Below are 18,100 nucleotides of genomic sequence, written 5' to 3'. Positions count from 1 at the left end.
CATATTTTGGATGCATCAAAGCATGCATGGCACATGTGGGGGTGTTTGTTTGTGAGAAGGGGCAGAGCTTAAGCCTGTTGCCTAGAAGGGAAAAACAGCTCTCCCTGGACCATTCACACATTAGAACAAGTCAGTTTGTCAGACAAGCTCCTTGTCATAATGGGAAGCTGATAAGAAGTCAAGACTGGGAGGGAAGCTAGTCAGGTTGTGTAGGACCCTAAGAACAGGAAAACCATGAGGCAGAGATTCTTCCACAGAAGGTTCCAGCTCCTGGAGAGGTGAAACTGTGATAAAAGCAAATCCTATACACACCAGGTGGGCAACCCACAAACAGAAAAATGATTATATTAGAGAGATTCTCCCACAGGAGTGACGGTGCTGAGTCCTCCTGCATCAGGCTCCCTAGCCTGGGGGTCTAGCATTGGGAGGAAGTGCCCCCAGAGCATCTGGCTTTGAAGGCAACTGGGTTTGATCACAAGACTTCCACAGGACTGGGGAAAACAGAAATTCCACTCTTGGAGGGCACATACAAGGTCTTGAGAACCCAGGAGGAAAAGTAATGAGCTCATAAGACCCTGGGTCAGACCTACCTGCTTGTATTGGAGGGTCTCCTACAGAGCCAGCAGCAGGTGGCTGGGACTCACTGCAGGGACAACGACCCTGGTACCAATAGTTCTGGAGGGTACTTATTGGCATGAGCTCTCCTGGAGGCCACCATTTTCTCACCAAGACCTGGCCCCACCCAACAGCCTATAGGCTCCAGTGCTGGAACACCTCAGGCCAAACAACCAACAGGGTGGGAACATAGCCCACCAATCAGCTGGCAGGCTGCCTAAAGTTTTACTAAGCCCACAGCTGGTCACTAAACACAACCCTTGACATAGCCCTACCCAGAGGAGGAACAAGACCCAGCTTCACCCAGCAGTGGACACAAACCAGTCCTCTCCCCAGGAAGCCAGCACAAGCCCCTGAGACCAGCCTCATCCACAAGGGGGCAGATCAGCAGAAGCAAGAAGAGCTACAACCCTGCATCCTGCAGAATGGAAGCCACGAAAACAAAGACAAAGATGACAGAGGAATATATCCCAGATGAAGGAACAAGATAAAACCCCAGAAGAACAACTAAGTGAAGTGGAGGTAGATATCTTCCTGAAACAGAATTCAGAGAAATGATAGTAAAGATGATCCAAGATGTCAAAAAAAAAAAAAAAAAAAGAACAGGGACACAGAACAAGAAAATACAATAAATGTTTAGTATGTTTAGTGAAGAACTAAAGAACAGAGATAAACAATACAATAAGTAAAATTAAAAGTACACTAGAAGGAATAAACACCAGAATAAATAAGGCAGGAGAATGTATATGTGAGCTGGAAAACAGAATGGTATAAATCACTACTGTGGAACAGAATTTTAAAAAAGAATGAAATGAGGACAGTCTTAAGAGACTTCTGGGACAATATTAAATGCACTAACATTAGCAATATAGGGGTACCATAAGGAGAAGGGAGAAAGGACCTGAGAAATAATGGAAGAAATAACAGCTGAAACTTTCCTAACATGGGAAAGGAAACAGTCACCCAAGCTGAGGAAGTAGAGACTCCTCTCAGGAAGGATAAACCCAAGAGGGGACACACATAGACTTACAGTAAGCAAATTAACAAAAATTAAAGACAAAGTGATAATACTAAAAGCAGCAAGGGAAAAACAACAAATAACATACAAGTTTATCAGCTGATTTTTCCAGCAGAAACTCCACAGAAGGTCAAAAGGGAATGGCAGGATATATTTAAAGTGATGAAAGGGAAGAACCTACAACCAAGAAGACTCTTGTTCAGTTTTGATGGAGAAATCAAAAGCTTTACAAACAAGGAAAAGCTAATAGAATTCAGCACCACCAGATAAAACCAACTTTGCAACAAATGCTAAAGGAACTTCTCTAGGTGGAAAGGTCACAACTAGAAGGAAGAAAATTGCAAATGGAAAAGCTCACTGGTAAAGGCCAACATTCAGTAATGGTAGAAAATCATTCACACATAAATATGATCTCAAAACCAGTCATCATGAGGAGAGTACAAATGTAGGATATTGAAAATGAAATTTAAAAAAAAAAAACAGCAACTTAAAACAACCTTGTTTATAGATATAGACTGCTATATCAAAACCTCATGGTAACTGGAAACCAAAAATCTACGATAGATACACAAGCAAAACACAAGAGTAAATTTAGTCATCACAAGAGAAGAGAACAAAAGAGGAAGGGAAGAAAAAAGACCTACAAAAACAAATCCAAAACAATTAACAAAATGGCAATAAGAACATACATATAAATAAGTGTTGAATGTAAACAGATTAAATGCCCCAACCAAAGACACAGACTGCCTAAACAGATACAAAAACAAGACCCATATTATAAGAGACCCACATCAGATCTAGGGACACATACAGATAGAAAGGGAGGGGATGAGAAAAAGTATTCCATGAAAATGGAAATCAAAGGAAAGCTAGGGTAACACTACTTAAGACAAAATAGATAATTTAAAAAAAAATACTCTTATAAAGGACACTACATAATGATCAAGGTACCAATCCAAGAAGATGTAACAGGTATAAATATATATGCACCTAACATAGCAGCACCTCAGTACATAAGGCAAATACTAGCAGCCATAAAAGGAGAAATAAACAGTAACACAATAATAAAGGGAGACTTTAACACCCCACTTTCATCAATAGATCATCCAGACAGAAAATCAATAAAGGAAACAGACCTTACGGGTACACTAGACCAGATGAACTTAATTGATATTTATAAAACATTTCATCTAAAAGGAACAGTATATACATTGTTTTCAAGTGTCATGGAACATTCTCCAAGTTGATCACATGCTAGACCACAAAACAAGCCTTGGTAAACTTTAGAAAATTGAAATCGTATCAAGAATCTTTTCTGATCACAACACTATGAGATTAGAAATCAACTACAAGGAAAAAAAGACTGTAAACACACAAACATGTGGAAGCTAAACAATATGCTACTAAACAACCAACGTCTCACTGAAGAAATCAAAGAGGGAATAAAAAATACCTAGAGACAAATGAAAATGAAAACACAATGATTCAAAACCTATGGGACACAGTAAATGCAGTTGTAAAGGGGAAGTTTATAGCAATACAACCTTACATCAGGAAACAAGAAAAATCCCAAATAAACTAACTTAACACCTAAAGGAGCCAGAGAAAGAACAAACAAAACCCAAAATTAGTAGAAGGAAAGAAATCATAAAGATCAGAGCAGAAATCAATGAACTAGGGTTGAAAAAAATAGAAAAACTGAAACTAAAAGCTAATTCTTCAAAAAGATAAAATTGATAAACCTTTAGCCAGACCCAGACTCACCAAGGAAAAAATAAAAAGCACTCAAATCAATAAAATTAGAAATGAAAAAGAGTTACAATGAACACCACAGAAATACAAAGGATCATAAGAGATTATTATGAATAAATGTATGTCAATATAGAAGTTACTTGAACTCTACAAACTCACCTACAAACTCTAGGTGGAATCCAAGATCATTTGCCTAGTCTCCTTGCTAACTTAATATTTAAGGGCTGTGTGGAAACAGCACAGCTTCAGAGTAAGAGTTTGACCTTTGGTTAAGCTCTGTTCCCTTGGAAATCAAAGACTTATGTCAACTATGTTACACAAGTAAAATTGCTCATGGTTAAAATGACCTGACTGGCAAATTTCATCTGAATAAGGAGCAACTCTAAATGCCTAAGATAAACCATGCTTTAAACACAAGTATGGTGACTCTCTGAGTACATCCCATGCAGGGACATTGTAAGTTTTGCCTGTGGAGTTGTAACAAGAGCTAGTGGCACCAGTGACATAGAGCTTCTAAGCCTTGGGGGAACTCTTTTATATGCCCACTACCAGTATCCTGCTCTTATACCTCAGCCATCACTTGGCAGAGAGGAAAGAAAATACTGGACAGTTGTATTAATGATTGTGTAGACTGCTATATGGACTGTCACTACAACTATGACTATAAAACAGAAAGCCTCATACTGCCCTGTCCTATATTCTCATCAGTAAACTAGAAACAGGTGTTGCCTATAGGCATCTGGGGAATGTTTACTTGAACTTAAGATCCCCTTGTGGAGGCAGCAAGAGACACTTGCCACTCCTTGAATAGTTTGTGCTTTCCCATTTCTGTGTTTTTTTTCCTGCCTCTTGCTTCACCTGTAAAGCTCCCACCTACAAAGCCTGCCTGTCAAATTTCCCCTCATTATTCATGGCCCAGATCAAGAATTCCTTCATGCAGCCCCCCCGATTCCCTCGAGCCTTGAATGATCACTCCCTCCTTTGAACCACTTCTAAAATGTGTTTATCACACTCTAGTTTTTAGCTCACCTAACAACCTGCCTAGAATGGGTTTACCAACATGTACTCTAGGGCATACCTGTTGCCTTAACTGTTCTTAAATGAGCAGTTCTCTAAAGTTGGAAAATACTTTATACTACACTTCCCTCTGGGAAAGCCAGAGAACAAATTGACATTTTAAACTATTGTTAAAGAAATATACTTAAATTTAAACACATTTTCCAATTTATTCAACAATGGAAAATATAATGGTACACATCATTGGATATATTAACACTTGGGAAAAACAGCTCTAGGAGAATAACTAGCAAGCCTGACACAAAATAAAGTTATAATAAAATTCAGGTAAACATAAATCTGAACAGAGCATCTTTGAAGCCATAAAACTTATCGATAAAACTTCCTAAGGAATAAAAGGCAAAGCAGCTGCATGATTAAAATGACCACAGATCCTTCTCAACACAGGTACATTATGTTTTTTCACACATGAAATGACATTTTTCTTAAACCTTGGAGGTCTTAGAGCATTCATTGTCTTCTCTGTGGCATTTACTTTCTATCTCCTTGCTGGAAAAAGACCAAATTTTCCTGTTTCAACTTGAAGACTAGCTGAGGAGGGTTAACACATGGAATTAGGAATGGTAACAAATTCTCGACTTCAGTGCATTTAGTTTACTGTGAAATCTGAGGGTTACAACACTTTGAAATAGTCACTCTTCATGAAGAGCATATTTTGCTGGGAAGATACAGAATAATGTGTATGTTACTGCCTGAACACGAATAATTTCACACCTTATTTTTATCTTCTGAGTAAAAAAAAAAAAATTAGAAAATCACCCAAAGAAGACTTCAAGGGTAATGGATTTTTGCACATAGTCCAAGGAAGCAGTCTTTGTAGGGACATATTGAAAAGTAATTTTCTATTGATGTTTTTAATAAAGCTCTACACAATTGCTCTGCGGACATTAAGAGATGTTACCAGTATTTTCTGCAAGGATTAAATCATTTGTCAGGAAACTGTAATGCACTTTGACCTTCCCAGTGGGTTTCCCAAAAGTCTAAAATAGAAAAATTTTTATTATTAGGCTTCCCTTTAAATGGTACCATATGATAAAAATAATTTGCACAGTGTTTTAATTTTATAAAGCACTTTCATATGTATTACTTCATTTAAACATAAATCTATAAGCAACTCAGACATTATTTTTAACATTTTACGGGCAAGAAAACCAAGGCTCAGGAAATCTAACAGCTTTTCCCAGAGAAATGTTAGAGTCAGGAAAGAAGCATAGACCTCCTGACTAGCCCAGTATTGTGAAAACACTGTAGAACTTCCCTGGTGATCCACTGGTTAAGAATCCTCCTGCTAATGCAGGGTACATGAGTTTTAACCCTGGTTTGGAAAGATTCTGCAACTAAGCCTGTCATTACAACAACTGAGCCCACTAATCCTAGAGCCCATTCTCTGCAACAAGAGAAGCCACTGCAAGAAAAAGCCCATGTAGCACAACTGGAGAACAGCTCCTGCTCTCTGCAACTAGAGAAAGCCCATGCACAGCAAAGACCCAGCACAGACCCCTCCCCCAAACTAAATAACTAAATGAAAACTTTAAAAGAATAAATAATTAAAAAAAAATAAAACACAGTGTAGGTTGTAACACTTCTTGATTAGAAGAAAAGCTTCTGATGCTACTCAGTGTGAAGAAAATGGAAAACTGTTTCAGAGTATCCATGAATCCAAAGAATTACCTGCTAGAGATAAAAGTTTTTCTGATAAACATAAGCGGCATTGTGCTGGTAAACCTTTAACAACTAAGTGCAGGGAGGTAGGGGGTGGGAGGGAGCCCAGATTCATAGTATTTGCAAATTTCTGTGGGTTGTGAATACAGTACTCCCAATGTGACTGATTTTAAGCCATCATTGTTTCATCACTGAACACAAAGTCAGGAAGAGATTGCGCAATCAGCTCTCTCTCATAAGGCAACTGAAACTAGCTCCAGCACACCACTGAGTCTACAAACCCTGATAATTCCATCTAATGGATGACATTCTTCATAACGGCTAGATAGCATATCTAACTGATGTTTATTAAGCACTTATGTCCCAGACACTTTTCTAAACATTTTACACACATGAAATTATTTTATCCTCCCAACAATCCTATAAAGTAAATTCTATTACTCCCAGCTCAGTCATGTCTGACTCTTTGCCACCCCATGGACCATAGCCCGCCCAGGCTCCTCTGTCCATGTAATTCTCCAGGCAGTAATACTGGAGTGGGCAGCCATTCCCTTCTCCAGGGAATTTTCCTGACTCAAGGATCGAACCTGGGTCTCCTGCACTGAAGGCAGATTCTTTACCATCTGAGCCAGCAGAGAATTCCCAGCTTAACGATGTGAAAACTTGAGAATTAGAATTTACTAACCATGATAAAAGTCACAAAATTAATATTAATGTCAAGATGCCAATACAAGCACTCCAATTCCAGAAAGGAGCTAGAAAAAAATAATAAAACTACCATGTTATCCAGTAGTCCTACTTCTGGAATTGAAAACAAGGTCACAAAGAGACATCTGCACTCTCTTGTTCATTACTCACAATAACCAAGATATGAAAGCAACCCAAGTGTCCACCGACAAATGAACTGATAAAGAACACGTGGGATAAAAAAACAGACACACCACAGGCTTGCACTAGATCTAGTGCAAACACAACAGAGAAAGGGATGCCACCTTGGGGTGCTACTGAGCAGAACCACGGACGCCTACATAGGTAGTGCAAAGGTCCTCTGTGAACACATACGCCACACTTGTGTCAGCAACTGCCTCTTCTGGGATAGGGCATGCACTTAAGGGCAATGGAGCCTGATCAAACCTAACCTTCAGGGCTTCTACTGCAACAACTGGAGGGTAGACCCCCATCCCTGACAGGGTGGAGAGAGCCACAGCACAGAGAGAAAACCTGGTCTCGCATGTTGCATAGGCTTTAAGTCCACCAACACCAATCAAGGGGATAACAGGCAGCACTCTGAGGAAAGATGTGGCTGGCATCCATACCAAAATCAGCCCACACTCCAAAAACGTTGAACACAAGCAATCCACACAGAGATGCTACCACATAAAAATACCCCTTCAAGGCCACAGTAGGTAACTGAATTCTCCTAAATTCATTGAACTAGAGAAACAAGTAAACTGGAATGGCAGAGAAACTACTCTGAATTAAAGGAATAAGAGAAATCACCTGAAAGAATGAAACAGACATCACCAGCCTACTAGACACTGAGTTCAAAAAAGGAGGTAATAGAAATGCTCAAGAATGATTATCAACAGAAATGCAGATTACTGTAACAGGAACTAGAAACCATAAAGATGAACCAATCAAAAATAGACAATTCAATTGCTGAGATAAAAATCAATCTATACACAGTGAAGAACAGACTAAATGACACGGAAGAACAAGTTATTTGGAAGATAGAATAATGGAAATCTCCTAATCGGAACAGCAAACAGAAAGAAGAAAAAAATGAAAGCAACATATGATATCTATGGGATCATAGAGAACATGCCAACCTATGCATGACAGGAATTCCCAAAGGAGAAGAGAGAGAGAAGGGAGTCTAAAATGTGTTTGAAGACATTAGGACTGTAAAATTCCCAAACCTAAAAGGAAAAAGATATCCAGGTACATGAATTACAGCGAGTCCCAAATAAAATGAGCCCAAACAGACCCACATGAAGGCATGTAATTAGCATATAAAGTTAAAGAAAATCTAAAGACAGCAAGAGAAAAACAAAGAGTTCATTACAAGGAAACTCCCATAAGGCTATTAGCTGATTTCTTTGCAGAACCTTTGTAGCCCAGAAGACGATAACATGATATATTTAAAGTCCTGAAAGGGAAAAACCTGAAACCTAGGATGTGGTACCCAGCAATATTATCATTTAGAATAGAAAGAGATAAAGAATTTATCTTTATAAATTATTTATAAATATCTTTATAAATACCAAAAGAATTCAGCAAAACTAAACCTATCCTAAAAGAAATACTGAAGGGTCTTCTCTAAATAAAAAAAGAAGCAAGAATCTAGAGGAATAGGAAAAGCAAATATAAAAAGGATTCACGATCACTTAAATAAGCCAGTATATAGATTGGAAAAAAAAAAACATTTTATAAAAGTGATGACAACAATTAACAGTAAAAAGATAAGCATGAAGATGTAAAAATAGGATATCAAAATCATGAGATTTGGGACAGGATTATAAAAATGTAGGTTTTCCCCAGTGGCTTAGATGGTAAAGTGTCTGCCTGCAATGCGGGAGACCTGGGTTCGAACCCTGGGTTGGGAAGATCCCCTGGAGAAGGAAATAGTAACCCACTCCAGTATTCTTGCCTGGAAAATCCTATGGATGGAGGAGCCTGGTAGGCTGCAGTCTATGTAGTCACAAAGAGTTGGACACGACTGAGCGATTTCACTTTTCACTTTTGGAATGTGTTTGAACTTGTACACTTATCAGTTTAAAGCAAAAAATATAGTTATGCATCAACATCCTTGAAATCCATGGCAACCACAAGTCAAAAACATACAATAGATTCAGAAAGGCCAAAAGAAAAGGAACTCAAGCATACTACAAAAGAAAATCAAACTATGAAAGAAAATTTTCAAACTACGAAAGACAAAAATAATAAGTTAATGGAGAATTACAAAACTGGAAAATAGGTTTAAAATGACAATAACTACATACCCATCAATAATTATTTTAAATGTCAGTGGACTGGGACTTCCTTGGTGGTCCAGCGGTTAAGACTCCATGCTCCCAATTCAGGGGGTACATGTTCAACCCCTGGTCAGGGAACTAGGATCCAGCATGCCACATAGTGCAGCCAAAAAAAAAAAGTCAATGGGCTAAAATGCTCCAACCAAAAGACAGAATGGCAAATCAGATTTAAAAAGACAAGAACCTACAGTATGCCTACAAGAGGCTCACTTCAGGGTAAAAACACATACTGAAAGAGGGGATGGAAAAATATTTCATGCAAATAGAAACAAGAAAGTGGGAGTAGCAATACTCACATCAGACAAAAAAGACTAAAATAAACACTATAAAGAAAAACAGAGGAGGGCATTATATAATAATAAAGAGATCAACACATGAAGATATTATACTCACTAACATATATGCACCCAGTATGTGTGCTAAGTCACTTCAGTTGTGTCCAATTCTTTGCAGCACTATGGACTGTAGACTACCAGGCTCTTCTGTCCATGGGATTCTCCAGGAAAAAATACTGGAGTGGGTTGCCATGCTCTCCTCCACAGGATCTTCCAAACACAGGGATCGAAACAGGTCTCTTACATCTCCTGTATTGGCAGGAGGGTTCTTTGCCACTAGCGCCACCTGGGAAGCCCCACACCCGATATAGGTATACCTAAATATATAAAACAAATATTAACAGATATAAAGGGAGAAATGGAAAATAACACAGCAATAGTAGGAAACTTTAACACTCACTGATATCAATATACAGATCATCCGATAAATCAATAAGGCAACAGAGATACTAAATGATACAATAAGCCAGTTGGACTTGATAGCTACAATAATACCCTACATCCAAAACAAAAGAATATATATTGTTATCAAGTTTGCGTGTAACCTTCAAGAGATCATATACCAGGTTTCAAAACAATTCACAACAAGTTTAAGACAGAAATTATTTAAAGCATCTTTTCTGACCACGATAGTTTGAGGTTAGGAATTAACCACAGAAAGAAAACTGGGAAAATAAACAAATGGAGACTAAACAACATGATGCTACTAAAAGACCAATAGGTCAATGAAGAAACCAAGGAAAAATTTGGAAAATATCAAGGCAAACAAAAATGAAAACCCAACCTACCAAATCTATGGGATACAGCAAAAGCAATTGTTAAGAGGGAAGTTCATAATGATACAAGAAAGATCTCAAATAAACAACCTAATCTATCACCTAAAAGAATTTGAAAAGAACAAAAGCCAAAGTCAGCAGAAGAAAGGAAATAAAAGATAAGAGAGGAGATAGAGATTTAAAAAAAAAAAAAAAACAAAGAGATCAATAAAACTAAGACTAGTTTCAATAAAATAAAACTGGTTTTTTGAAAAGAAACAAAAATTAACAAACTTCTGGCCAGGCTCACCAAGAAGAAAAGCAAGAAGAACCAAATAAAATAAGAAAGAGGAGAAACTGCAACAATTGAAACCACAGAAATTTTAAAAATTCATAAGAGAATACTGTGAAGCTGTATTTTGACAATTTGGACAACCTAAAAGACATGGACAAGTTTCTAGAAACAGCCTGCCAAAACTGAGTCAAAAAGAAAGAGATAATGTGAACAGTCACTAGAAGTGAAACAGAATCTGTAATTTTTAAAACTTCCTCAAAAGTCCATAACTGTATAGCTTCACTGGAGAATTCTACCAAACATGTAAAGAACTTATACCTATCCTGTTCAAACTATTCCAAAAAATTGAAGAGGAGGGCACACTCCCAGAAATATTCTATAAAGCCACCATCACTCTCACACCAAAACCAGACAAGGACGTTACAATAAAAGAAAATTGCAGCCCAGTATCTTTGGCGACACCAGGGCTTCCCTGGTGGCTCAAACCGTAAAGAATCCGCTTGCAAGGCAGGAAACCTGGGTTCCATCCCTGGGCTGGGAAGATCCCCTGGAGAAGGAAATGGCAACCCACTCCAGTATTCTTGCCTGGAGAACCCCCATGGACAGGGGAACCTGGCGAGCTACAGTCCATGGGGTCACAAACAGTCAGACACGACTGAGCGACTAAGACTTTATTCATGGAAAACTGGCCAGTACTTGGATGCCTGAGGCCAAGCAACTAGCTGAGTGGGTTCAAAACCCCACTCACCAGGAGACAGGCTGCCATAAGACCCCCCCAGCCACCTCTGGACATGACCCTGCAACACACCAGAGGGACCAGGGATATAGCTGCATCCATCACTGGGCAGACACCAGTCCCAAAATACCCTGGGTCCAAGCCCTGCCCTCCAGGGAGCCTGGTCTGGTCTCTGGAGCAGCCTCACCCACCAAGGGGCAGAAACCAGACTTAAGAAACCTAGCCTGTAGACCCAGCATGTCCATCAGCAAACCAGACTCTGACCTGAGACTAGTTGGGCCTTGGCCCTGCCCACTAGCAGGCCAACAAACTTCAAGACACTCTGACCCTAAACCCAACTGTGTCAGAAACCAGTCCACCCCACCAGCTTTGGGGCCCCTGGGTTTTGCAACCAGACTCCAGGACCTGGCTGTCACCCTTGAACTTGGCTTTACCCACCAGAGGGCAGGCAACACCCCTGAGTCTTCTGACTCTGGCTCAGTCTAGCAGTGAGTGAGCATAAAACTTGGGGCCTCCTGAGACTCCACAGTTAGCCGCTTCATGCCCTGGTCCCACCAATCAGCAGTCTACATTCTCTGCACAAAGTACAGCCTGGCCATCAACTTGACCAGCCATGCCAGAATGCTACATGGTAAGCCCACTACAACAGAAAGACCCCCACAGTCTTCACAGGGGGAGCCTCGAGAGCATAGAGCTTCGGTTACGAGTGGGTAGTATGCTACTTGGATGCACAGGATGTCTCCTTCTCCAAGGCTGGGAAATATAATCAATCTGCTGCTGTTGCTGCTAAGTCACTTCAGTCGTTGTCAGACTCTGTGAGACCCCATAGATGGCAGCCCACCAGGCTCCTCTGTCCCTGGGATTCTCCAGGCAAGAATACTGGAGTGGGTTGCCATTTCCTTCTCCATAATCAACCTACCAAATACATAAAAATAAAAACAGCAATTTAGGCAAAATGAGATGACAGAGGAACAGATGCCTCATGTTCCAAACAAAGGAACAAGATAAAACCTCAGAAGAACTAACTGAAGTGGAGATAGGCAATCCACTTGAGGAGGAGTTCAGGATAGTTCAGAATAGTGATCATTAAAATGAACGAAGGATTCAGGAGAAGAATGGGTGCACAGGATAAGAAGCTAGTTTTAACAAAGAGAAATAAAAAGAACGGGAAGCAGGGTCACTTGAGATGCTGTCTCCAAGGCTTGAAATCCTAAAAATTCCCACCAAATAAGACATAACTCTCAACTTCTAGGTTGTGAATATTTTTAAAGTCCACAGTTATGGCAACCAATGAAGGGACCAAAGCAGATTCCTCTCTTTCACCTGAATTCTATGAGAATCCAGAGCCTTGGAATCAGCAGATGCCTCTAGTGCTTATCCGCCTCCTCAAGGAGTCCAGACATCCTGGTTTCAGGATGTCATGTTATGGGTTGATGATCCTAAGTTTCATTCAGTGAGGGAAGAGGTTATCCTTTAAACTTGGTCTCAAGAAGATATATCTATGTTATCCTCAGTCAAAGGACTTGGGAAGATTTTGCTCAGTTTAGGCACTGAGCAGGTTATCATCAGTTTAAAAGGCACTGGGAAGACTCAGTTTGGATACTGAGCAGTTGTCTTCAGTTTAGAGACTGGGTAAGACTTTGCTAAGCTAAACACCTCATTTTGCCTCAGTTGCTGGGCTTTTTTCATGTATTTGGTAGGTTGGTTGTATTTCCCAACCTTGGAGAAGGAGATATCCTATGCATCCAAGTAGCATACTATATGTGCTCAGTCACTTCAGTCATGTCTGGCTCTTTGCAACCCTGTGGACTATAGCCCGCCAGGCTCCTCTGTCAATGGGATTCTCCAGGCAAGAATACTAGAGTGGGTTGCTTTGCCCTCCTGCAGGGGATCTTCCCCACCCAGGTATTGAACCATGCAAAAGACTGAAATTAGAGCACTTCCTAACACCATACACAAAAATAAATTCAAAATGGACCTAAATGCAAGGCCAGAAACTATAAAACCCATGCAGAACACTCTGACATAAATTGCAGCAAGATTCTCTTTGAGCCACCTCCTAGAGTAATGGAAATACAAACAAAAATAAACAAATGGGGCCTAATTAAACTTAAAAGCCTTTGCACATCTGAGGAAACTGTAAACAAGATGAAAAGACAACCCCCAGAATGGGAGAAAATAATTGCAAATGAAGCAACTGACAAAGGATTAATTTTCAAAATATACAAGCCATTCACTCCACTCAATATCAGAAAAACAAACAGCCCAATCAAAAAATGGGCAGAAGACTTAAACAGACATTTCTCCAAAGAACACATACAGATGGCCAACAAACACATGAAAAAATGGTCAACACTGCTCTTTATTAGACAAATGCAAATCAAAACTACAATGAGGTATCACCTCACACTGGTCAGACTGGCCATCATCAAAATATCTACAAGCAATAAATTCTGGAGAGGATGTGCAGAAAAGGGAACCCTCTTGTACTGTAGGTGGGAATATAAATTGATACAGCCACTATAGAGATTCCTTAAGAAACTAAGAATAAAACTACCATATGACCCAGTAAGCCCACTGCTGGGCATATACTTTGAGAAAACCATGGTACAAACAGGCACATGTGGACTTCCGTAGTCGTTCAGTGGTTAAGAGTCCACTTGCCACTGCAGGGTACACATTGATCCCTGGTCCAGGAAGACTCCACATGCAGTGGGACAACTAAGCCTATGCATCACAACTACGGAGCCCATTCTCTAGAGCCTGCCTGCTAAGCTACTGAAGTCTGCACACTCTAAAACCTTTGCTCTGCAACACAAGAAGCCACCACAATGAGAAGCCCATGCCCCACAACTAGAGAGAAGCCCCCACTCGCCAGAACCAGAGAAAGCCAGCACACAGCAACTAAGATCCAGCACAGCCAAAAATAAATCAATTAAAAAAAAAAAGACATGCACCCCAATGTTCATTGCAGCACTATTTATAATAGCCAGGACATGGAAGCAACCTAGATGTCCATCAGCCAATGAACGGATAAAAAAGTTGTGGTACATACATACAATGGAATACTCAGTTCAGTTCAGTCGCTCAGTCGTGTCCAACTCTTTGTGACCCCATGAATTGCAGCACGCCAGGCCTCCCTGTCCATCACCAACTCCCGGAATTTACTCAAACTCATGTCTGTCAAGTCGTGATGCCATCCAGCCATCTCATCCTCTGTCATCCCCTTCTCCTCCTGCCCACAATCCCTCCCAGCATCAGGGTCTTTTCCAATGAGTCAACTCTTCGCATCAGGTGGCCAAAGTACTGGAGTTTCAGCTTCAGCATCAGTCCTCCCAATGAACACCAGGACTGATCTCCTTTAGGATGGACTGGTTGGATCTCCTTGCAGTCCAGGGGACTCTCAAGAGTCTTCTCCAACACCACAGTTCAAAAGCATCAGTTTTTTGGCGCTCAGCTTTCGTCACAGTACAGCTCTCACATCCATACTACTCAGCCATAAAAAGGAACAAAATTGAGTCCGTTGTAGTGAGGTGGATGAACCAGAGTCTATCATACAGAGTGCAGTCATTAAAGAGAAAAACAAATATTGTATATTAACGCACATATATGGAATCTAGAAAGAATGGTACTAATGAGCCTATTTTCAGAGCAGGAATAGAGACGTACATGTAGAGAACAGATTTGTGGACATGGTGGGGGAAGGAGACTGTGGGATGAATTGAGAGTAGCACTAATGTATATATATGTATATACATACATATACATATATTATCTTGTATAAAATAGCTAGCTAGTGGGAAGCTGCTTTATAGCAAGGAACTCAGCTTGGTGGTCTTTGAAGATCCAGAGGGGCAGGAGGTTCAATAAGGAGGGGATATATGTATACTTACAGTTGCTTCATTGTTGATTATATCAGAAACTATAGAGATTAGATAGCAATTATCCTCCAATTAAAAATAAATTTTAGAAAATGTGTTAATTCAAAAAAAAGGAACAAAAAAAAAGAACAAAAAAAAAACACAAAAAGAACAAAAAAAAAAAAGAACAGAAAATCAAGTTTTAGCATATTAATATTGTAAGAGGAAAACTTCTCCATTCTACCCTCCTAGATTCTGTGGCTGACTTAAACTTAAATTGGCATAAACAGGAAAAAAAACACTATTTTAATTATGTTCTTATATAAGGAGACTTTCAAAGATGTCCGACTCAAAAGGCAGCCAGACAATTGAGGCTTATGTACAGTTCTGACCTAATAAAAGTGATGAAGGTCTGGATTTCAGAGAGAGAGAAGGCAATTCATGGGAAGGTGAAAAGTGGAAATTAAATGTTTGTTAAATTAATGTTGCCTGCCTTGAAGGTAGGTACCTCAGGTGACTGTTATCTCTGCTGATAGCTCTCTGGGCTTTCCTGGTGGCCCAGACAGTAAAGAATCCACCTGCAATGCAAGAAACCCGGGTTCGATTCCAGGGTCAGAAAGATACCCTGGAGAAGGGAATGGCTACCCCATCCTATTCTTGCCTGAGATCGTGGCATCCGTTCCCATCACTTCATTGCAAATACATGGGGGAAAATGGAAATGGTGACAGACTTTATTTTCTTGGGCTCCAAAATCACTGAGGATGGTGACTGCAGTCATGAAATTTAAAGATCCTTGCTCCTTGGAAGAAAAGTTATGACAAACCTAGACAGCGTATTAAAAAGTAGAGATATCACTTTGATGACAAAGGTCCATATAGTCAAAGCAATGGAATAGTCATGTACAGATGTGATAGTTGGACCATAAAGAAGGCTGAGTGCTGAAGAATTGATGCTTTTGAACTGTGGTGCTGGAGAAGACTCTTAAAAGTCCTTTGGACAGCAAGGAGATCAAACCAGTCAAGGAAATCAACCCTAATACTCATTGGAAGCACTGATGCTGAAGCTCCAATACTTTGGCCACCTGATGCAAAGAGCTGACTCACTGGAAATGACCCTGATGCTGGGAAAGACTGAGAGTAGGAGGAGAAGGGGGCGACAGAGGATGAGATGGTTGGGTGGCATCATCAACTCAAAGGACATGAGTTTGGGCAAACTCCAGGAGATGGTGATGGACAGGGAAGCCTGGTATGCTGCAGCCCATGGGGTCTCAGAGTCAGACACAACTGAGTGACTGAACAATAACTCTCTTCCTTGTATAGGCCCCCTTTCTGAGGTAAATTACTCTTACAGAAGGTACCTTCTACTGGTTTCAGAACTTCTGTGTCTGAAGTTTTTCAAAATAATCAGCATCAAAATAATCTGTATGCCAAAGAACCATAATTTGGGGTGGCATAATCTGCTATCTTTCAATATTTTACTTCCTTTAATAGAGCTGCAGGGAAAAACTAGTTTTTCAAAAAGAGAGGAAACAGAACAGAAAGAAAAGAATGTATTTTCCTAAAAACAATTATTTCAACAGTGTGACAAAATTAGGTGGTCTTCTCATTGGCATGTTGTAAAATTCATATTATTTGAATGTTTAATGTAGAAAATTGTTTAAAAATTTAGTTGAAAAATAGCACAGAGTCCCAGGATGAGGTTCTTGAGGAAGCAAAGTTTAGCATGCAGACTATTTATTAGGGAGTACCCTGGGAACCGACATCTGTGGTAGGAAGGAAAAGGAAGGAGTGGGCGGAACAAAAAGTCAGGATTCAAAGCAGGCCAAGAAAGTCTTCTCATCCCTCTCACCCCACCCCCAGAGAGTTCCAGACCTGGGATATTCAAGATAGTCCTGAACTGTCCCAAGATGCTCAGGCCTACAGCTGTTGTTGCTTAGTCACTAAGTTGTTAAGACTCTGCAACCCATGGACTACAACCCGCCAGGCTCCTCTGTCCATGGGATTTCCCAGGCAAGAATAGTGGAGTGGGTTGCCATTTCCTTCTCCAGGGGAATCCTCCTGACCCAGGGACCAAGCCACACCGCCTCCATTGGCAAGCGAGTTCATTACCACTGAGCCACCAGGAAAGCCCATTCAGGCCTACATATCCCTGCCTCAATTAGTTAAGATTATAAACTACTATAGCCATTCTAAAGAGGCTGCAATTTAGCAATATTTAGTGGATCTGGCGGAGAAGGCAATGGCACCCTACTCCAGTACTCTTGCCTTGAAACTCCCATGGACGGAGGCTCCTGGTAGGCTGCAGTCCGTGGGGTCACTAAGAGTCAGACACGACTGAGCAACTTCACTTTCACTTTTCACTTTCATGCATTGGGGAAGGAAATGGCAACCCACCCCAGTGTTCTTGCCTGGAGAATCCCAGGGACGGGGGAGCCTGGTGGGCTGCCGTCTATGGGGTCGCACAGAGTTGGACACGACTGAAGCGACTTAGCAGCAGCAGCAGTGGATCTGGGTCAGCACACATCCTGTGACTTGTCAATATTACTTGTGTTCCTCAGAGTAACTCTTAAATAGATTTATAAGGGAGAAATGGTATAACAGGAAATTAGAGTCTGTGTTGTCCATCACCAAGGAACTACAGAAGCCAGATGGGGTAGAGGCATATGACAGTCCTATTCAGTGGTCAGAAACAGTGAACTGAGGATAACAGTGAACACTTAATGAACTACATGAACTGTGTGCTAAGTTGCATCAGTCGTGTCTGACTCTTTGTGACACTATGGACTGTAGCTGTCAGGGCCCACCTGTCCAGGGATTCTCCAGGCAAGAATACTGGAGTGGGCGGCCATGCCCTCCTCCAGGGGATCTTTTCCACCCAGAGACGGAACCCATGTCTGTCTTCTGCATTGGCAGGCAGGTTCTTTAGCAATAGTGCTACCTGGGAAGCCCTTAATGAACTG

This window comes from Cervus canadensis, chromosome 16, assembly GCF_019320065.1.
Source record: "Cervus canadensis isolate Bull #8, Minnesota chromosome 16, ASM1932006v1, whole genome shotgun sequence".
Taxonomy (NCBI): Eukaryota; Metazoa; Chordata; class Mammalia; order Artiodactyla; family Cervidae; genus Cervus; species Cervus canadensis.
Note: the sequence above shows the minus strand (reverse complement) of the source record.